Source organism: Carcharhinus amblyrhynchos, chromosome 27 (genome assembly GCF_965287045.1).
Source record: "Carcharhinus amblyrhynchos chromosome 27, sCarAmb.v2.hapA, whole genome shotgun sequence".
NCBI lineage: Eukaryota > Metazoa > Chordata > Chondrichthyes > Carcharhiniformes > Carcharhinidae > Carcharhinus > Carcharhinus amblyrhynchos.
In genome coordinates, this window is record NC_137350.1 from 25979180 (window position 1) to 26002412 (window position 23233).

The window sequence follows — 23233 nt, forward strand, 5'->3', positions numbered from 1 at the left end:
GAAAAGCCTCCTTCTGCACTGTAGGGGTTCTAGGATTTTAAATCATCACCAGTCAGCTCTCCCCCTTAGTCCCAGATAACATGGATACACTGTTTCGTATGCTGCACAGCGCCTTATGCTTCAGATGTACTTTATCGGCTGTAAAGTGCTTTGCAATGTCTTGTGGTCAGAAAAGAAGTTAGAGTTTCTAATATGGCTCATTTTTGTTTGCTAGAATTAACGTATATTCTTAGGCACGGAGTGAACGCAGCCCAGTCCATCACACAAACCAGCCTCCCATCCATCAACTCTATCTACACTTCCGGCTGCCTCGGAAAAGCAGCCAGCATAATCAAGGATCCCCACGCACCATAGGCACACTCTATTCCACCTTCTTCCGTTGGCAAAAGATTACAAAGTCTGAAAACACGTACCAACTGACTCAAGAACAGCTTCTTCCCTGCATGGTCCTTTCACATATTAAGCTGCTCGTTCTCCTTACCCTATCGGTAAGTGCAACACTATATTCTGCACCCTCTCCTTTTCTTCTCCGCTATGTACTATGTGAACGGTATGTTTTGTCTGTACAGCATACAAGAAACAATTTTCACTGTATCCCAATACAAGTGACAATAATAAATCAAATCTAATCAATGCAATTCATTCTCTGCAAATAAAAGCAATACGTTTAAGCCTTGAATGTGTGTTTATTTATTAATCATAGTAGTCTTACATTAACACTGCAATGAAGTCACAGTGAAAATCTCCTAGTTGCTACACTCTGGCACCTGTTTGGATGGCAATTTAGCATGGCCAATACATCTAACTGTCACGTCTTTCAGACTGTGGGAGGAAAATGGACCACCCAGCGGAAACCCATGCAGAACGGGGAGAATGTGCAAACTCCACACGGATAGTGACCCAAGCGAGGAATCGAACCCGGGTCCCTGGCGCTGTGGAGCAGCAGTGCTAACCACTGTGCCACCCTGCAAACCTGGGGAGCCTGGTGTTTCACGTTGCTTTCTCCATGGCAATGCCTTGACCAGTCAGAGTCGGCTTGCCAACCAATCAGCACTGCTTTTCTCCTGTGCTATAAATAGCTGTGACCGTTTGAAATTTGGCATTCTTGCATTTGCCCTGATAGACTAGCACTCCGGTAATGCAAGTCGTTCTTGAAATGCAACTTGAAATTCAAAAGTAGCAAACCACACTAATTGCAGCACTCACTCAGCTAGTGCTGTTGTTGAAGAAGAGAATTCAGAAACTCTCCTTTGAGCTGGTATCAATTTTTTTGAGGGAATCACACCGAAAGAATTGTGCAGATTGTCAAGAAGCAAAAACACTTATTGTGACTTATTAGGCCTTGAATGTACCATCAATGAAGCGTTTAGCAAAAGCACAATTCAATGCTTCACTGTGGGGAAGACTTTAAAGGGTATGGTCATGATTAGATTGAATATTTTCATGCAATATTACGAGTTCTCCTAATCGCCTCGTCAACATTCACTCACTCTTCAACATATACCCTTTAAAAAAAGATTAAAAAAACATGCCCCCCATTATTTTAACTCGATAACACACTTTATGAATGTAAATTTCATTGTCAATGATTGAAATGTGGCATAATGACGTTGCTGGAAATAAAGACCTGAGGAAACATATTTAATGTCACAACCACCCAGGAAACAGAAGAAATATTCACAGAGATGGCCATCAAATCCTATCTAGAACCCATACTTGTGTCTCAATTTCCTCCCAAATATTTTCCTGTTCCTGTATCCCAGTTTATTGGATTGCCCGGGCATTATAATTAGAAGAAAACTAGGAAAGGTGAATTAAACAACACCCCCCCGCCGCCCCACCAAGGGAGTTCACCCCAATCTGAAACCCATCTAAGATATACTTTTGGAGGATTTGAAAACGCACGTCAAGGTGTGACTTAGTTGCTGGACTTAATTGTGTTTGATTTGCTTGCATATATTTGCAGGAAATTTATACCATGCAGCCCAGTGAGCAGGAGACACTGTGAGCAGAGGGATGCCAGTCCTGTAATTAAAGCAAATATTTCAACATGAAGAATTTAGGTCCCTTTAATGATAACCTTTGCTTAGGCGGTGATGTAGGAGATAATTTGCCCAGCATCTAGTTAAAATTGGATGATCTTAGTCTACCTGCAATCTTTATTACATTTTATGAAATATCACTATTAATTTTAAATCGGACAAAAATATTTCATAATATGAAGCTAATTGGACAGTACAGTGGCACAGTAGATAGCATTGCTGCCTCACAGAGCCAGGGAGCCGGGTTTGATTCCTCGCTTAGATCACTGTCTGTGCAGAGTCTGCACATTCTCCCCGTGTCTGTGTGGGTTTCCTCCGGGTACTCCAGATTCCCTCCCACTGTCCACAAGACGAGCTGGTTAGGTGCTTTGGCCATGCTAAGTTCTCCCTCAGTGTACCCGAACAGGCGCCACAGAGTGTGGTGACTTGGGGATTTTCACTGTAACTTCATTATAGTGTTAATGTAAGTCTACTTGCAACAACACTAAATTAACTTTAAAAAAAACTTCAAACTAACTTTTAAAAAATTTGCTTACAGGTCACTGGCTTGGCCAACATTTATTGCCCTTCCCTAAATAATCTTGGTGGTGATTAGCCACCTTGAATCGCTACTGTCCATGTGTGTAGGTATACCCACAGTGCTGTTAGAAAGGAAATTCCAGGATTTTGACCCAGCTATGGTGAAAGAACAGTGACAAATTTCCAAGTTAAGCTATTGTGTGGCTTGGAGGAGACCTTTCAGGTGGTGGTATTTGCATGCATGTGCTGCCCTTGACCTTCCAGGTGGCATGGATAATGGGTTTGGATGGTGCTGTCTAAGGAACCTGGTGTGTTCCTGCAGTGCAGATGGTACACACTGCTGTCACCATGTGTTGGTGTTGGAGTGAGTGAATGTTTATTGCGATGATTGGTTCCAAACAAGCAGACTGTTTAATGGTGTTGTGCTTCTTGAGTGTTTTTTGGAGCTGCATTTCATCACACTCCTAACTTGTGCCCTGCAGATGGCGGACAGGCTTTGAGACGTCAGGAGGTGAGCTGCACTTTGTAGAATTCCCAGCCTCTGATCCATTCTTGTAATTAGTGTTTATATGACTGGGCCAGTCAGTTTCTGGCCAATGGTATCACAGGATGTTGATAGTGTGGGATTTAGAAATGTTAATGCCATTGAATAGCGAGGGGAGATGGTTAGATCCTCCTTTATTGGAGATGGTTGTTGCCTGGCATTGACTATTGTCCAGCTCTTGTTGCATATGGACATGGATGGCTTCAGTATTAAGGAGTTATAAGTAGTGCTGAACATTGTGCAAACATCCCTGCTCACCTCAAATATCTGAGGAGTTGGGAATAGTGCTAAATATTATGCAATCATCAGCAAACCTCTTGATTCACCACCTGACTCCCCAAAGCCTGTCGACCATCTACGAGGTACACTCTCACCTCACAATTTTATCTTTTTTATCCATATTTGAACCAAGGCTGTAATGAGGCCAGAAGCTGAGTGGCCCTGGCGAAGCTCAAACTGAGCATCATTGAGTAAGTTATTCCTGAGTTAGTGCTGCTTGATGGCACTCTTGACAATGCCTTTCATTGAGGAGATTGAGGTAATTGGCCAGGTTGGGTTTTGTCTGCTTTTGGCAGACAGGATACATTGCTGGGTGGATGCCAGTGTTGTAATTGGCTAGGAGTGCAGGTACATCTTGAGCACACATCTTCAGTACTATTGCCAGAACTGTTTAAGGGTCCGTAGCTTTTGCAGTATCCAGTGTCTTCAGCCTTTTCTTGATTTCACCTGGATTGATTCAAATTGTTGAAGACTGGCATCAGAGATGCTGGGGACCTTGGGAGGAAGTCAGGATGGATCATCTACCTGGCACGTCTCTCTGAAGACTTGCAAATTTTTCAGCCTTGTGTTTTGCATTGATGTGCTGGGCTCAATGAGGATGGGGAAATTTGTGGCGCCTCCTCCTTTGGTGAGTTGTTTAATTGTCCACCACCATTCATAACTGGATTTGGCAGAACTGGAGAACCTAAGTCTAACCCATTGGTTTTGGGATTGCTTAGCTCTGTCCGTCACGTGTTGCTTCTGTTGTTTGGCATGCAAGTACTTCTCTCCTCGTTTTTAGGTATGTCTGGTGCTGCTCCAGGCAGGCCCTCCTGTACTCTTCATTCAACCATCGGACAGGGAAGTTTCAGATAGCCCACGTTCCCTGGAAGGTCATGATTTAATATGGGTTGAAGACATAGCTAAAAATCTGCCATAATGAAGTTCAGCCATGATTGATGGATGGAACTGGCTTGAAGGGCCAAATTAACTGCTCCTACTCCTAGGTCTTATGTTGTTCACCAGTGCCTGCAAATGCGGCCACTCTAACTCTGTCACTACTAAGTGCTGTCTTTATTCAGATTCTTCATGCTGCTAAATGACAGAACATGTCGATTAATTCAGCTCCCTCGCAGTCAGCTCCAGTGAGAGCATATGCTAATTCAACTTCTTCACTCTGTTGGCTTCATTGATTATATTTGTTAATTCAGTTCTCCAACACTATTGTGTTAGTGATCAGGTTTCTCCATCCAGCTCCCATATGTTCTGCTTTTTAGGCGCTTTAATTAATGTTTTGTTGGGGTTAGTGCAGACATTAAAAATGGTGTGATGGTTTTGTCATGCCATTGATTGGCTCAACTTGCATAACTCAATTGCAGCCTTATATAGAATCAAAGAATTCTGACAGTGCAGAGGAAGGCCATTCAGCCCATCCAGTCTGCACCAACAACAATCCCACCCAGCTCTATCCCTGTAACCCCATGTATTTATCCTGCTGGTCCTCCTGACACTAAAGCGCAATTTAGCATGGCCAATCCACCTAAGCTGCCCATCTTTGGACTGTGGGAGAAAACCGGAGCACCCGGAGAAAACCCATGCAGACATGGGGAGAATGTGCAAACTCCACACACAGACAGTCACCCGAAGCTGGAATTGAACCTGGGTCCCTGGTGCTATGAGGCAGCAGTGTTAACCATTGTGCCACCGTGCCACACCATGGTATAAATCTTGTCCAATTTTCCTCATTCTCAGCTCTGACAAAGGGTCATCCAGAGTTAAACTTCAAATTCAATGAAAGATGTAAAGTTGCTGTACTTACGTGATGCATTTTCAAAGATGTGTGGGTTAGGTTGATTGGCCATGCTCAATTGCCCTTTTATTATCAGGGAGATTAGCAGGATAAAATAGGTGGGGTTACAGGATAAGATTGGATCTGAGTGAGATTGTTGTTAGTGAGATGTCGATGGGCTGAATGACCTCTTTCTGCACAGTAGGGATTCTATGATTCCCATTAAACTCAACAGATGTTTGTCCATCAACATCCTGGGGGTGGGGGGGTTACCATTGACCAGAAACAGAACTGGACTGGACATATAAATACAGCGGCTACAAGAGCAGGTCAAAGACTGGGAATACTGCAGTGAGTAACTCATTTCCTGACCCCACAAAGGCTGTCCATCATCTACAAGTCAAGAATGTGATGGAATATTTTCCACTTGCCTGAACGAGTACACACTCAAGAAACTCAACGCCATCTAGGACAAAGCACCTTGTTCAACACCTCATTTATCAACATAAACTTTCACAACCCCCACCATCAGTGTACAGTGGGAGCAGTGTGTGTGATGTACAAGATGCAGGATAGCAACTCATCAAGTCTTCTTTGCCAGCATATTCAGAACCTTTACCATCTAAAGATAAAGTCGCCATAGGCCCAGATGACTATAGGTTGACCCCTCCTCCTCCCGCCCTTAATGGGGAGAGCAGCCTATGGCTGGCGGTAATTTGAACCTGAGGATCACCACACCTCAGGGAAGGGGCAAGGTTGCAAAGGTGGTGCCTTCATGAATAACCTCAGTTGATATGGGAATGAACTAGTGCTGTTGGTGTCACTCTGCAGCATGGATCTGCTGTCCAGCTCACTGAGCCAACCAACCCTCACCATCCAGGAGGACAAATACAGATGTATAGGAATACCACCACTTGAGTTCCCCACTCCCCATCCTGACTTGGGAATATATTGCTGTTCCTTCATTGATGCTGTGTCAAAATCCTGAAACTCCCTCCCTAACGACACCATGACCGTGCCTACCCCACATGGACTGCAGCAGTTCAAGAAGGTGGTAATGGGCAACAAATGCCAGCCTTGCTAGTGACATCCTCATCCTGCAAATAAACTTAAATACAATCCAAACCAAGTAAATTTCTAATAGACAAATCTTAATTACTGCCAAACAACCTTGCTGACACTGAAAAGTATTTTGTAAAAGTGTGAGCCGCTTATCTTCAAATTCTAATTATTGTTGGAGATCATTCTTAAATGTGGATGGCATGATGGCACACTGGTTAGCACTGCTACCTCACAGTGCACAAGGACCCAGGTTTGATTCCTGGCTTGGGTCACTGTCTGTGTGGAGTTTGCATGTTTTCCCCGTGTCTGCATGGGCATCCTCTGGGTGCTCAGGTTTCCACCCACAGTCCGAAAGTCGTGCTGGCTCAGTGCATTGGCTGTGCTAAGTTCTCCCCCTTTTTTGTACCCAATTCAATCCGATCAAAGCCCAATTCAAAGTCTCAGCAAGTGAGACATTCCAGATCCAAGCTGACAAGACAGGCTCACCACTTCCTGCCTTGAGCTTAATCTACATGATCCAAGGAGATTAGCGCAGGCATTATGCTGCCTCCAAGGTTTGATCGTATTTGCATCTTAGCCAAAAGACCTAGATGGTGCTTTAAAAAATTGCTTCCAATGAAGCCTCAGTGTAAACTCATGATTTCAACCAAGTGCAGGACAGCAAAACTACATTTGATCTTTGCCAAAAGGCTGATCCTCAGTGTACCCGAACAGGCACCAGAGTATGGTGACTAAGGGATTTTCACAGTAACCTCATTGCTTGTGAGTAATAAATAAACATTAACTTAAATGTTGTTTCTATTGCCTTTTCTTCCTTTTTCTCTTATCTTTTTCTATCTTACGCCCTCCATCCTTTTTTTCCTACCTTTATTTCGATCTCTCTGCCTGATTGAATTCAATGCACGAAAGAGAGATACAAAAGGGTCCAGAGGGGCACTTTTTTCACACAGAGGGTGGTGAATGTTTGGAACAAGCTGCCAGTGGTAGTAGTAGAGGCGGGTACAATTTTGTCTTTTAAGAAGCATTTAGATACAGGGGTAAGATGGATATAGAGGGATTTGGGCCAAATGCGGGCAATTGGGACTAGTTTAGGGTGGCAAGGACAAGTTGGGCCAAAAGGTCTGTTTCCATGCTGTAAACCTCTATGACTATTTTAACTTTCAGTTCAGATTCTGCATGCCTCATTAATGATTCTTCTTCACAATTAGTTAATGGTTGCCTGTCCAGTTCAGCTGGATCCCAGATTTCCTATAGAGGGCACTGTGTTGAAATAATTCACTAATCACAGTGAGTTCCAGTGCAAAATTGTGCAGAACACATGAGTGTAAGAACGGCTGGCATTAACCCGCTGTTCAGATTAAAATCTGAGCCATTAGCATGTTGTGGTATATTTGCATATTTAGCATTGCAATCTGCCAGTGGCCCATAAAATATCTTTCCTGGAATATAAAGAGGAGGATATTTTGTATACAAAACCCTAGATGGACCAAAATTGGAGTGGTGTGCAGTTCATAGAAAGGCAGCAACACTATTTCAGCCTTGGAAAGTCAGCTACACAAAGTGATGCTGAACATTACCAGGAATCCGAGGATTAGATTTTGGGGAGTAGCTTTGCGTTCTATGAAATTTAGGAGGCCGAGGGACAGGCTTGATTGGGTGTTCAGGATTTTGAAAGGAACTCGTGGGGTGAATGGAGAGAAGCTGTTTCGTTGGTGGGGAAAGCAAGGACCTGGGACATGACCTTAAAATCAGAGTGAAGCCATCCCAGAGAGAAGCTAAGAAACACCTGTTCAGGTAAAGTAGCAGAAATATGGAACTCTCCCTCAAAAGATGTTGGCTCAATTAATAGTTTTAAATATGAAACCAATTGGTATTTGGCAACTGGGAGTATTAAAGGGTGTGGAACCAAGGCGAGTGGGTTAAATTAAGGTACAGATCTCACTGGATGGTGGAAAAGGTCCTGCCTCTACTTTCGTTGTGTCAGCATCACTGATTAATATTTGCATTCATCATCATAGAATCATAGAATCAGTACAGTTCAGAAGGAGGCCATCTGGCCTGTTGGGTCTGCACTGAACACAATCCCACCCGGCTCCTATCCCTGTCACCCCACATATTCACCCTGCTAGTCCCCCTGAGAGGCAACTTAGCATGGCCAATCAACCTAACCCGCACATATTTGGAGTGTGGGAGGAAGCCGAAGCACCTGGAGGAAGCCTACGTAGGGACGAGGAGACTCCAACAGACAGTCACATAAGACTGAATTTGAACCTGGGTCCTTGGTGCTGTGAGGCAGCAGTGATTTTTGATTTGATTTATTATTGTCACATGTATTGGTATACAGTGAAAAGTATTGCTTCTTGTGCACTATACAAAGCATACCATTCATAGAGAAGGAAAAGAGAAGGTGCAGAGTGTAGAGAAAGATCAGCTTAATATATGGTAGGTCTATTCGAAAGTCTGATGGCAGCAGGGAAGAAGCTGTTCTTGAGTTGGTTGGTATGTAATCTCAGACCTTTGTCATACTAACCACTGTGAAAACTATTCCACTCCATTCCACCAACATTTACGTGGGTAGCACTAACTAACGGAGGAATAACCTGCTGGGATGGTAATGTTAGTAATGGAAACTTTTAAATGGAAATGATCTGTAGACGGGTCTTGAAGATTCCAAATGATGAGGCTGTGACAATTTCCCTTGGTAGCTTGCCCCACTGTGGGATTGTCCTTGAGAAAAAAGACTGTTGTTGGAAATAAATAGTCTTTGTAGTTCTTGTGGATGACTGCCTCATGTTTTGTCATTGCCAGAGGCACCAGGAGCTTGTTTCTTTCAATTTGCAACAGTTCATTCCATATTTTATAGAATAGGGGAGAAAGTATGGTGGTATTTTGTGGCCTCACTTGTCCCGAAACCATAAAATCCTGCCCGAGGTCAACGGACCTTCCCATTGTCCACCCCTCACCCACTCCAATTCCAGTGGTGGGCAGGGTGGTAAAATCCTGGCGGTAATGTCACTAATATCCAGAGAACCAGGCTAATGCTCTGGGGCCATGAGTTCAAATCGCACCACCAGCAGTGAATAAGTCTGCCATATAAAGCTAGTCTCAGTAATTGTGACCACAAATGTCATAAAACCTCATCTGGTTCACTGATGTCCTTTAGGGAAGGAAATCTGCTGTCCTTACCTGGTTTGGCCTGCATGTAACTCTAGACCACTCTGCAATATGTTTGCTTTTGAAATGGATTAACAAGCCACTCGATGCAAGGGCAATTAAGTATGGGCAACAAATGCTGGCCTTGCCAGAGACACTTGCACCCTATGACAAAATAAAAGACGTGTTCAGTCTGTGTCCATGACTGTGTCAGTCAGTCTTTGTTGTAGTGATTCTTATTCCAAATCTTTGATCAAGTGTGTGACACTGGTGTATTTCCCATACAAACCCGTGCAGCACATTGCTACAATCTTATAAGAACAAGGAGCAGGAGTAGGCCATTTGGCCCCTCAAACCTGCTCCACCATCCAATAAGATCATGGCTGATCTTTTCGTGGACTCAGTTCCACTTACCTATCTGTCCACCATAACCCTTAATTCCTTTACTGTTTAAAAACTTATTTATCCTTGCCTTAAAATCATTCAATGAGGCAGCCTCAACTGCTTCACTGGGCAGGGAATTCGACATATTCACAACCCTTTGGGTGAAGTAGTTCCTCTTCAACTCAGTTCCAAATCTGCTGCTCCTTATTTTGAGGCCCCTAGTTCTACTTTTACCTGCCAGTGGAAACAACTTCCCTGATTCTACCTTATCTATTCTCTTCATAATTTTATAGCCCCAGTCTATTCAATCTGTCTTCATAAGCCAACGCTCTCTCGCCATTTTAAGATCCCACACATAACTTGCCTACTCAAGCAATGGATGAACAAATGTTTGGTAAGCTATAACTCTGATATTTCTGTTGCACTACCAAAGGTTCCTCCTCAGAAATCTAAGAAACCTGTTGCTATGAATGTAGAATGAATGTAGAATCCCCATTGAAAATTGGCAAGGCGGCACAGTGATTAGCGCTGCTGCCTCAGGCTGCTGCCTGGGTTCAATTCCACCCTTGGGTGACTGTCTGTGTGGAGTTTGCACATTCTCCCTGAGTCTGTGTGGGTTTCCTCCAGGTGCTCTGGTTTTCTCCCACAATCCAATAAGGTATGGGTTAAGTGGATTGGCCATGCTAAATTGTCCCTCAGTGTCCAAAGATGTGTAGGTTAGATGGATTAGCCACAGTAAAAAAGGGATTATGGGGATAGGGCAGGGGAGAGAGCCTGAGTAAAATACTCTCTCAGAGCGTTGGTGCTGACTCGGTGAATTGAATGGCCTCCTTCTACACTGAAGGGTTTCTATGATTCTATTCTATGATTGTTTTAAAATGAAGTCCCAGATTTGGTTGCATTAGCTGAATGATGTATGTTCCAATATTGCGGTGTGATACTCCTTACAAGCTCCCTAGTTCAGCAAGAAGACATTGCACTGCTGATACTTTATAGCAAGGTGACATTCCTCACTTCAACAGGAATTCTAATACATTCATTGTTGAATGTCCCTGACCCCATGTCCCACCACGAGCAAACACAGCTTTAGAAACTTCCAGTGTAGGCACCCTGGCTTCCATACCTGTTCCCTAAACACTGGGAATGCCATCAAAATATTTGAGCTGACCTTGCGTTACTGGGCAAGGTCATCCTCTTAGCTACAACGCACAAGCAGCGTGTAGTCGGCTGCAATCCTGCCGCCTCCACAAGCTATATTACCAGCCCTAACAGTGTGTGGCAGCTGTATTAGCACACAGTTACCGGCTCTGATAGTGTGAGGGAGCTGTATTAGCACGCAGTTAATGAATCTGAAAGTGTGAGGGAGCTGAATTAATACAATCACTGATCCTCACAGTGCGCAGGAACTGAATTAATAGAAAAGGCAATTGACGTGACAGTGTGAAGGAGCTTAACAAGCACATCCCATCCCTCAACTCAAATAGCCAAATGGGCATCTGGAAAAGCCCTGCCATCAAACAGGTCGGTTATCACTGAGACATGCTATCTACTGCACTCTGACCTGAGGCTGCATCCTGTCCATTCTGGACAATCCCCCGTCACCAAATTCTGCCACCTGTTTTTATTTTTCACCACTGATTTCACTACTGATGACATTTGCCATGTCAATCCAATAAAGCTTAAAAATTTACTTGTGTCACAAGTAGGCTTACATTAACACTGCAATGAAGTTACTGTGAAAATCTCCTAGTCGCCCTACTCCAGCGCCTGCTCGGGTACACTGAGGGAGAATTTAGCACGGCCAATGCACCCTAACCAGCACGTCTTTCAGACTGTGGGAGGAAACCGGACACCTGGAGGAAATCCACGCAGACTCGGGGGAGAAATGTGCAGACTCCACACAGACAGCGACCCAAGACAAGGAATGAACCTGGGTCCCTGGTGCTGTGAGTCAGCAGTGCTAACCACTGTGCTACCGGGAATGATGGTGGTATAGTGGTAATATCTCTGGGCTAATGCTCTGGTGTGGAGATGCTGGCATTGGACTGGGGTAAATACAGTAAGAAGTCTCACACCACCAGGTTAAAGACCAAAAGGTTTATTTGGTAGCAAACACCACTATCTTTCGGAGCACTGCTCCTTCACCTGACAAAGGAGCAGCGCTCCAAAAGCTAGTGGTGTTTGCTACCAAATAAACCTGTAGGACTTTAAGCTGGTGTTGTGAGACATCTGGGGACATGGGTTCCAATCCTACCAAAGCAGTTGGTGGAATTCAGATTTGATTAATAAAATTTGGAATATTTAAAAAATCTTCTCTCAATAATGGTGATCAGGACAGTTATCATCAATTGTCATTAAAAACCCATCTGGAGTAGTTGTTCCCTTTAGTTCGGTTTAGTAAGTGACGAGAAGATGTAGGTTCAAGATGAGGGTCAGGAGATTTAGGGGGGACGTGAGGAAAAATGTTTTTACCCAGAGGGCGGTGTCGGCCTGGAATGCGCTGCCTGGGAGAATGGTGGAGACGGGTTGTCTCACATCCTTTAAAAAGTACCTGGAAGAGTACTTGGCACATCATAACATTCCAGGCTATGGGCCAAGTGCTGGAAAATGGGATTAGATGGGAGTTCAGGTGTTTCTCGTGTGCCGGTGCAGACGCAATGGGCCAAAGGGCCTCTTCTGCAGTGTATGATTCTATGATTCTATGATATTATGGTTCACTCAGTGTTTGCTAGGGGAGGAAATCTGCCATCCTTACCCGGTCTGGCCTATAGGTGACTCCAGAACCACCACTACATGTTTGACTTTTAACCGTCTGCTAAAATGGGCTAGCAAGCAACTCAGTCCAAGGGCAATTAGGGATGGGCAATAAACGCTGGCCCAGCCAGTGATGCCCTCGTTCCAAAAAAGAATGAAGCAAAAAACCAGTTGGTTACAATTTTGTTTGTCAGAGGTGACATTGTCACTTTCCATTAAGGAAAGGAGGAATAATTTGAGAGGGTGTGATATACCACCAAACTGGAACCATTGTGCCCACAAGTAGAGCACCATTTTCTGACCTGATTATAAAACCTATCTCATTTTTGATTCCCTCACTGTATCCACAAACATTCTTTTTGCAGGGCTATGAGGGTGCAGTGAGGGAATGGGTCTTGTTGGTTTGCTCCAGTGAGAGCTAGCATAGACTAGATGGCTGAATGGACTCATTCTGCCCTATGGTTAGAATTCTCCATGCCTCCTCATTGGCAGTGGGGGATGGAGAGGGAGCATTCAACGGGAGGCCCAAAAATTTGTTTCACGCTGATGTGTTTTTCTCATGGGATGTTCCGATGTTGCCTAGCATAGTGGGTCGGGAATCCTGCTGGAGGCCGGCATGAAACCTATTTGCATCTCATTAGTGGGATGCAGATAAAGGCCCAACCGGAATCTCCCCCACCAAAACCACACCAGATCCTCTGCAATGCCAGCGAAAACCAGTCTAACACACGTCTGGACCAATGTAGTGGGCAGAAGTTGGGACTTCCCCCGAAGAAGGCTTGGGGCTGCCTTTGGAATTCGGGATGGAGGTTCCCAGAGACTCTGGACCCTGGAACAGCACAGCGATGGACTGGATACAGAATCTATCAGGTGGATCTTCCAGCTTCAGTGTCTTCGAGGAAGTCCTTCTTCCAGCCTCAGAGTGTTCCTGGAGATCCATCTTATTTCTTTAGTAAATCCATGGCTCTTCCACAATAGGTCAGTGATAAGATCATAAGAACTAGGAGCAGGAATAGACCATCTGGCCCCTCGAGCCTGGTCCGCCATCCAATAAGATCATGGCTGATCTTTCTGAGGACTCAGCTCCACTTACCTGCCTGCTCATCATAATCCTTAATTCCTTCACTGTTCAAAAATTTATCTATCCTTGCCTTAAGGTGAGGTATCCACAACTGCTTCACTGGGCAGGGAATTCCACAGATTCACAACCCTTCGTGTGAAGAAGTTCCTCCTCAACTCAGTCTTACCTTTTCAATATGGCGCCTGGATATGTTGGCAAGACATGTGCCATCAGGCCCAGAGTACATAAATTAGTGATGCCAGGCTGGGAAGATACAATATGGTTTCCTGTTGGCCTTCACAGTGGGAAACACTCCCTGTCTCTGCCACAGAATGTGGGCCCGGCTGGAAAAATTCCACCCTATGGGTGGGATTTTCCAGCTGCACTCTTTCTGAGACTGGAAAATGCCACCCAAGGTCAATGGACCTTCACATTGTCTGTGTCCTTCCTGCAGTGATTTCTGTGGTGGGCTGGATGGGAAAATCGCAGCCTATAACTTTGTGACACTAGTCGGAGATCCCTAACCCTAACCCTAAGCCCTTACCTGGGGGGTGCCGTGCTCTGAGTTTCTCTCCCCTCACAGGGCTGTGCATTCTTTCTGCCTTTTCCAAGCTAAAACAATTATTTCTTCCTGCTCCATATCCCACCTCCCGCTGCCTGGTGAAATTCAATCCTAAACGTGGGTGTATTTACGCACTCGGCCGCTGGAGATGCTGCAGCTCTTTAATATACAGATATTTTGGAAGACTAAATGAGAAAAAAAAATCAAATTAAAGAGGATGAGATCATATATAAACTAAAATAGAAATGCAGATGGTGCTAGAATACGCTGGGAGAATTGGAAAACTATACATCTCAGAAGCAGTTACTTCCTTACTGTACACCACTGCCAAGCTAACCTGACTAGCCGGATTTTCAAAGTATTTTTACATGTTTTTTCTCCGCATTAAATCCACCATTGTCAAGGTGAGAAACTCCCAGGAGGTTATTTCTCAAATAAATCACTCAGAGCTCTCACAGATAACACATCACATGATGCTTGTCTGAACTAGATCATCTCATCAAAGAGCCTATCAGCTCTTACAGATCAGGGCTCACTCTGCACAGCGTACGGATTCCACCTGATCAAATGATTCAGCCACTTTCATTTAAAATGCAAACAGAAAATGTCGGGAATCCTCAGCAGGTCAGGTAGTGTCTGCAGAGGGAGAAGCAGAGTAAATGTTTCAGGTCAGTGACCTTTCATCAGGATGGCAAAAAAAGTACTTGACACCAGATGTTTTAAACAAATAGCGATTCAGGGTGCGGGGGAGGGAGGGGAGACAATGATCAGCAACTTCCTTCCAAAAGTAGGGAGAAAAGATTATGACATGAATTTAATATTGTAGAAGAAGGCTGTCCAACGTAAATCCAAGGTCCTTATCACTTAGTGGAGCATTTTACAATCTTCTGGACTCAACATTGATGGTTCTGCCATTCCCATTTACACCTCCTTTAGTCTCACCTTTTGCTTCTTTGCTTTGCAGCATTCTCCATTTCTTGTTGCCTTGCACCATCACCCCGTTAGCCATTTAATCACTCCAGCCTTCCACCCTGTTACAAACGCTGGTTAGGTGCACTGGCCAAACTGGATTTTCCCTCAGTGTGCCCGAGCGGACACCAGAGTGTGGCGACTAGGAGATTTTCACAGTAATTTCTTTGCCGTGTTAACGTAAGCCTGCTTGTGACACTAATTAATAAATAGATAAATAAATAAATCTTCCTTTTTGCTCTTTTCACCACTCCCCTCTTTCACTGCTTGTACTTCAACATCTTTTCCCAAAGGTGGACTAGTCTAAAACTAGAGGGCACAGATTTAAGGTGAGAGGGGAGAGATACAAAAGTGTCCAGAGGGGCAATTTTTTTCATACAGAGGGTGGTGAGTGTCTGGAACAAGCTGCCAGAGGAAGTAGTAGAGGCAGGTATATTTTTATCTTTTAGAAGCATTTAGGTAGTTACATGGGCATAGAGGGATATGAGCCAAATGCGGGCAATTGGGATTAGCTTAGGGGCTTTAAAAAAAAGGGCTGCATTGACAAGTTGGGCCGAAGGGCCTGCTTCCATGCTGTAAACCTCTATGACTCTATAACTTCCTTCTCGAGGGCAATTAGGGAGGGCCAATGAATACTGACCCAACCAGTTTAATGTTCATTTATTCATGTCACAAGTAGGCTTACAGTGACACTGCAATGAAGTCACGGTGAAAATAGCTGCCACACTCTGGCGCCTGTTCGGGTACACTGAGGGAGAATTTAGCACGGCCAGTGCACCTAACCAGCACGTCTTTCAGACTGTGGAAGGAAACCGGAACATTCGGAGGAAACCTACGCAGTCATGGGGAGAACTGACAGTGACACAAGCTGGGACATGAACCCAGGTCCCAGGCGTTGTGAGGCAGCAGTGCGAACCATTGTGCTACTGTGTGACAGGATCAGCCTGAAAACAAATTTTTAAAAAAATTAGCAAAGCTCCAACCTTTTCCAGACCCGGTGAGGGTTCATCCATCTGAAATGTTGGGCGGGATTTTCCTTCCCCTCCATGGCATATGCTTCGGTGGCAGGGGGGTTTTGCGCCGCTCATTGCTGGCAAGATCTTATGGTCTCACTACTGCCAACCGGATTTCTTGCCAAATGCACCCCTCACCGTCAGGAAACCCGTAGCAGGAGTGCGCCATTGGCAGGACAATAAGATCCCACCGGTGTAGACAGCAGCAAGATTTTGACCATTAACTCCAGCTGGAATCTGATCACTATTCACGCCGGTGGGATTTTCCCTCCCCGCTGCAGTGAATGGTGATTTGGCTGGCCGCCAAATTCTCCGTCTTTGCTGCAGCAGGAGCGTGGCGTGAATGGCCAGTGAGATCGCTGTTTCTCTCCCTGTGGTTGCTGCCTGACGGTGAGGGCGCCATCTTGCTGGCCGTCCACGCCACACTCCCGCTGCAGAGAAGACGGAGAATTTGGTGACAAGCCGAATCTCTGTCCGTTGCAGCGGGATGGGAAAATCCCACTGGCATAAATGGTCAGAAAATTCCAGCCTGAATATTTCCAGCATTTTTATTTCAGGTACCAGAAAATCCTCAGTGTATTCTTCTTCTATTTGGATCGTAGAGACCAGAAAACTTTGTTGGACTCCAAGTGTTTACTGATTTTCATTTCAATTGTACGCAGGTAAAGATACTTCAAGATTAGTGGTGAGAAGTTTCACTCTCGCTCTCTGTGCACTACCCAAAAATTGTGCTTAAACCCCTCCCACTCGCAAAGTGCTTCTGAAGTAACGACCAAAATGACAGCAATTTTGTTGAATAAAGCAGATCTATTTGCAACTCATTTATTTTAAATCTACATAATTCAATAAAAAAAGACGTGGTAAATCAAGAAATGGTGACTGAGTGGCACGAAGGTTGAGTTTTAAAAGCCTCACCATCTGTTCATCCATCTCCATCAGAGGATCAGAAATGACTGCATAAATTAAACAAGCCACTGTGTCTGTCTCATCCGATGCGCGCTATAAAATCTTTTCATCACGTTGCCACTTAACCTTGTCAAACTTTTATTTTATCTTTAAATATACTTGCAAATTCTATAGAGATCAGATTTGGGATCAAAACTAGGAACGAGGAACTGATGGTGTAGCCCAATAATAACACGGCACGTGGTACCTTAACTGCTGGACCATTGGGCATTGGCCCATCATGGAGACTTAATCTAAAAAGTGTACGCTACTATATTAATGCTCCAATGGTAGAATACAAAAGCAGGGAGATACTGCTGAGGATTTATAAGACTCTGGTCAGACCACATTTGGAACATTGTGAACAATTTTGGGGCCCCCCATCTAAGGAAGGATGCGCTACCCTTGGAGAAGATCCAGAGGAGGTTCACAAGAATGATCCCAGGAATGAAAGGCTTGATGTATGAGGAGCATTTGAGGGTCTCATATGTGGAGTTTAGAAGTATGAGGTAGGATCTCACTGAAATTTACAAAATACTGAAAGCCCTGGATAGAGTGCACGTGGGGAAAATGTTTCCATTAGTGGGAAAATCTAGGATCCGAGGGCACAGCCTCAGAGCAAAGTGACGTCCCTTTAGAACTGAGATGAGGAGGAATTATTTTCAGCCAGAGGGTGGTGAATCTGTGGAATTCATTGCTACAGAAGGCTGTGGAGGCCAAGTCATTGAGTGTATTCAAGACAGAGATGGATAGGTTCTTAATTGGTAAGTGGATCAAAGCTTATGGGGAAAGAAATATAGAAACTAGAAGCAGGCCATTTGGTCCTTCAAACCTGCTCCGTCATTCATTTTCATCTTGGCTGATCATCAAATTCAATATCCTGATTCCTTCCTTCCGCCCCCATATCCCTTGATCCTTTTAGCCCCAAGAGCGATATCTGATTTCTTCTTGAAATCAGACAACAGTTTGGCCTCATTTACTTTCTGTAGTAGTGAATCCCACACATTCACCACTCACTGGATGAAGAAATTTTTCCTCACCTCGGTTCTAAAAATCCTTAAACTATGACCCCTCGAACGGGTGGGAACATGGGTTTGAGATACATATCAGCCATGATCAAATGGCAGAGCAGACTCAATGGGCAGAATGGCCTAATTCTGCTCCTGTGTCTTCCGGGCTTCTAGTTTTGAGCTCCAATCTCCATTTTGTTTTGAGGTGGTTGATTTTAGCCAACAGTTATTCAATGAACGGTATGACACTAGGAAGTTCTGTAGAACAAAGGGACCTTGATGTGTTTGTCCTTAGGTCTCTGAAGGCAGGAAGGGCATGTTAGTAAGGTGGTGAAAAAGGCATATGTGACACTTGTTTTTATCAATCAAGGCATAGCTTACAAAAGCAAGGGAGTCATGTACAGAACTTTGGTGAGGCCACACTGGAGCGTGGTGTGCAATTCTGGTCACCACATTATAGGAAGGATATGATTGCACTGGATGGAGTGCAAAGGAAGTTCACCAGGATGCTGCTTGGGATGGAGCATTTAAATTATGAAGACAGATTGGGTAGGCTTGGGTTGTTTTTGTTGGAGCAGAGAAGACTGAGGGGCGACCTGATTTGAGGTATTCAAGATTATGAGCAGAATGGACAAAATTCATAAGGAGCAGCTGTTCCCCTTAGTTGAAGGGCCAATCATGAAAGGACATAGGTGCAAGGTGAGGTAGCTTGTCTAAAGTTTTATGGGTGATGTGAAGAAAAACTTTTTTACCCGAGGGTGGTGACAGTCTGGAATGCACTGCCTGGGAGAGTGGCGGAGGCGGGTTGCCTCAAGTCCTTTAAGAAATATCTGGATGAGCACTTGGCACGTCATAACATTCAGGGCTACGGGCCAAGTGCTGGCAGATGGGATTAAGTGGGAGGTAGGTTTTTCTCGTGTGTCAGTGCAGATTTGATGGGCCCAGGGGCCTCTTCTGCACGATGTGATTCTGTGATTCCACGACTTTGTCCAGAAGTCGGAACTGTAAGAATCATGGTTGGGCTCTTGTGACTGGAGTGTGGACTTTTGTGAGGTCAGTTATAGTGCTAAACCTTGCCAACATTCACAGCCTAGGCTCGCACATGTGGAATGCCAACTTGGATGAAGTCCTGGAGGATAAGAAAAAACATGGTATACCTGGATATCATTTAATCACTACCACTACCACTCTATTTATTAGTGTCACAAATAAGCTTCAATGAAGTTACTGTAAAAGTCCCCTAGTTGCCACAGTCTGGTGCCTGTTTGTGTACATTTAAGGGAGAATTTAGCACCTAAATTCAATGCACCTAACCAGAACGTCTTTTGGACCATTGGAGAAAACCAGAGCACCCGAAGGAAACCTACGCAGACACAGGGAAGGAGAACATGCAGACTCCGCACAGACAGTGACCCAAGCCAAGAATTGAACCCGTCTGCTTGATGCTGTGAGGCAGCAGTGCTAACAACAGTGCCGCCCAAACAGACTTTCCTCTTTGTTCCAACTGTGTCCATCTTTCCATGGTTCTGCACTTGCTTACAAACAGCTAGATCTCTAAACTTCTGTAATTCTGATGAAGGGTCATCGATCTGAAAGGTTAAATCTGTTTCTCCACCCACAGATACTGTTGAGTGTTGGCAGCATTTTCTGTTTTTATTTTATATATACTCTGGGTGACATTGCGAGGGATCGACACTGAACTTCCAGGGATCAGAGGCTGCGCCCTCACATCAAAAGTATTACAAAGCACAGTGAATACTATCATTAAATAGACTAATCTCAGAAGGTTGATTTTAATTTAATGTACTGTGGTAAATCTCCTGAGATTCCATTCAGTCAGGGGGCACACATACATCGCACTTATGATTTTCAGATAAGCACCAGTGCAAGGCCCCAGCACAGAACCTTGGAAACTTGCTGTTTCTCATCATTCCTTTTTCCTTTCTATTATATTTGATTAGCCGGGGCTTTTAATTTGGAATTCTATACTTTCCTAATTAGGTGCCTGTGCAAATTGGCCTCGAGCTTCTTCCTTTTCATCCAGCTTGTGGTCGTGAGGTAGCAATTAAAATAATAACATTAGGATCAATAAATGCTTTTTTTAATTAAAATTCCACGCTAGCTGCTTCATTCACAAATGACTGTCGCTCACTCCATGAGGCCGAGTAAGCTGCAGGATGTCATTAGAGAGAGGGGGGATGATCCCGTTGAGAAAAAGGATACAGAAAACGTCACCGTGCGTCCATGGCAGCTGTTCTTTTACAAATCACCTGCATACGGTTATGATCACCGTTGGGGGAAAACTGTAAAGCAAAATAACCCAATTTACTGAATGACCCCCAACTGAAGTAAACCGACAAGACTCCATTTTATGTAGCTAATACTTTCACATACCTCAGAGGCAGTGAAAATTAAAAAATGATTGAAGTGCTTCTTCCAATAAAAAGGTAACATAGAACACAGAACATTACAGCACAGTACAGGCCCTTTGGCCCTCAATGTTGCACCAATTGTGAAAATCAATCTGAAGCCCATTCTAACCCACACTATTCCAATATCATCCATATGTTTATCCAATGACTATTTAAATGCTCTTGATGTTGGAGACTACTGCTGCAGGCAGGGCATTCCACACCCTTACTACTTTCTGAGTAAAGAACCTACATCTGATATCTGTCCTGTATCTATCACCCCTCAATTTAAAAATATGTCCCCTCGTGCTAGCCATCTCCATCCGAGGGAAAAGGCTCTCACTGTCCACCCTACTTAATCCTCTGATCATCTTATATGCCTCTATTATGTCACCTCTTAACCTTCTTCTAACGAAAACAGCCTCAAGTTCTCAGCCTTTCCTCATAAGAGCTTCCCACCATACCAGGCTGGTAAATCTCCTCTGTACCGTTTCCTATGCTTCCACATCCTTCCTATAATGTGGCGACCAGAACTGTACATAATACTCCAAGTGCAGCCGCACCAGAGTTTTGTACAGTTGCAACATGACCTCATGGCTCAGAAACTCAATCCAGCTACCAATAAAAGCTAACATACCGTACGTCTTCTTAACAACCCTATCAACCTGGGTACCAACTTTCAGGGATCTATGCACATGGACACCGAGATCTCTCTGCTCACCCACACTACCAAGTATCTTACCAATAGCTCAGTATTCTATATTCCTGTTACTCCTTCCAAAGTGAATCACCATCACTTTTCCGCATTAAACTCCATTTGCCACCTCTCAGCCCAGCTCTGCAGCTTATCTATGACCCTCTGTAACCTACAACATCTGCACTGTCCACAACTCCACTGACTTCAGTGTCATCCGCAAATTTACTAACCCACCCGTCTACGCCCTCATCCAGATCATTTATTCAGAAAATTGATATAACAAAGACATGTTTTACACCAATCCCCACCTCACTCCCCGCACAAATGCAACACCGTGCAGCTGTACAGTTTCACAGTTTTATATTCACGCAGGGTAGATCAGGAGTGCCAATAACTTTCACCTTTGAGTTTCACTTGTACAATGACCATCAGCATTGATATGAAGCCTCTCCCCTTCAGCTCATGTCAGCTTTGATGCTGAAGCTTTCTGGTGTTTCTTTTTAATTGAGGGATAGGAGTTGGAAAGATGCAGCTTAATCTGGAATAGTTAGCACGGTTTCATGAGGAGTATGTCTTGCCTCACAAATTTGATTGAATTCCTTGAGGAGGTAACTAAATGTGTAGATGCAGATAGAGCAGTTGATGTCATGTACATGGATTTTAGTAAGGCGTTTGATAAGGTTCCCCATGGTAGGTTCATGAAGAAAGTAAGGAGGTGCAGGATAGAAGGAAATTTGCCCAATTGGATATGTAACTGGCTGTCTTATAGAATAAAAAGTCTGACAACACCAGGTTTTAATCCAACCGATTTCTGGATTAAAACCTGGTGTTGTCAGACTTTTTACTGTGTTTACGCCAGTCCAACGCCGGCATACCCACATCATGTCTTATAGAAGACAGAGGATGTTGGTGGACAGAACATTTTCAGACTGGAGGCCAGTTACCAGCGGTGTACCACAGGGATCAGTGCTGGGTCCTCTGCTATTTGCGATTTTTATCAATGACTTGGAAGAGGGGGCTGAAGGGTGGGTTAGTAAATTTGCTGATGACACCAAGATTGGTGGAGGAGTGGATGAGGTGGAGGGCTCTTGTAGGCTGCAAAAAGACATTGATAAGATGCAGAGCTGCGCCGAAAAGTGGCAGATGGAGTTTAATCCTGATAAGTGAGAGGTGATCCATTTTGGTAGGACAAACTTGAATGCGGATTACAGAGTCAACGGCAAGGTTCTGAGGAATGTGGAGGAACAGGGAGACCTTGGGGTTCATATCCACAGATCTCTGAAGATTGCCACTCAAGTGGATAGAGCCGTGCAGAAACTTATAGTGTGTTAGCGTTTATTAACAGGGGTTTGGGTTTAAGAGTCGTGGGGTTATGCTGCAACTATATAGGACCTTGGTGAGACTACATTTGGAATATAGTGTGCAGTTCTGGTCACCTCATTATAAGAAGGATGTGGAAACATTGGAGAGAGTGCAGAGGAGATTTAACAAGATGCTGCCTGGTTTGGAGAGTAAGTCTTATGAGAAAAGGTTGAGGGAGCTGGGGCTTTTCTCTTTAGAGCGGAGGAAGATGAGAGGTGACTTAATAGAAATTTATAAGATGATGAGGGGGATAGATAGAGTGGACGTTCAGAGACTATTTCCTAGGATGGATGTAGCTGTTACTAGGGGGCATAACTATAAGGTTCATGGTGGGAGATATAGGAGGGAGGTCCAGGCTAGATTCTTTACTCGGGGAGTGGTTGGGGTGTGGAAGGCACTGCCTGCTGTGATCGTGGAGTCGGACACTTTAGGAACTTTCAAGTAGTTATTTGATAGGCACATGAACACACCAGAATGATAGGTAGTGGGATAGCTTGATCTTGGGTTCGGACATAGCTTGGCACAATGTCGAGGGCCAAAGGGCCTGTACTGTGCTGTACTGTTCTACGCTCTGTGTACTTGTGCCTGCTTTTGTACGCTGGTCACTTCCACCCTATAGCATCTGTGTTGTAGCTCTACATTGTGTCTGCAGCTCTCCTTTGTGTCTGCCATCCACATGACTTCGTAACTACCTTCCTG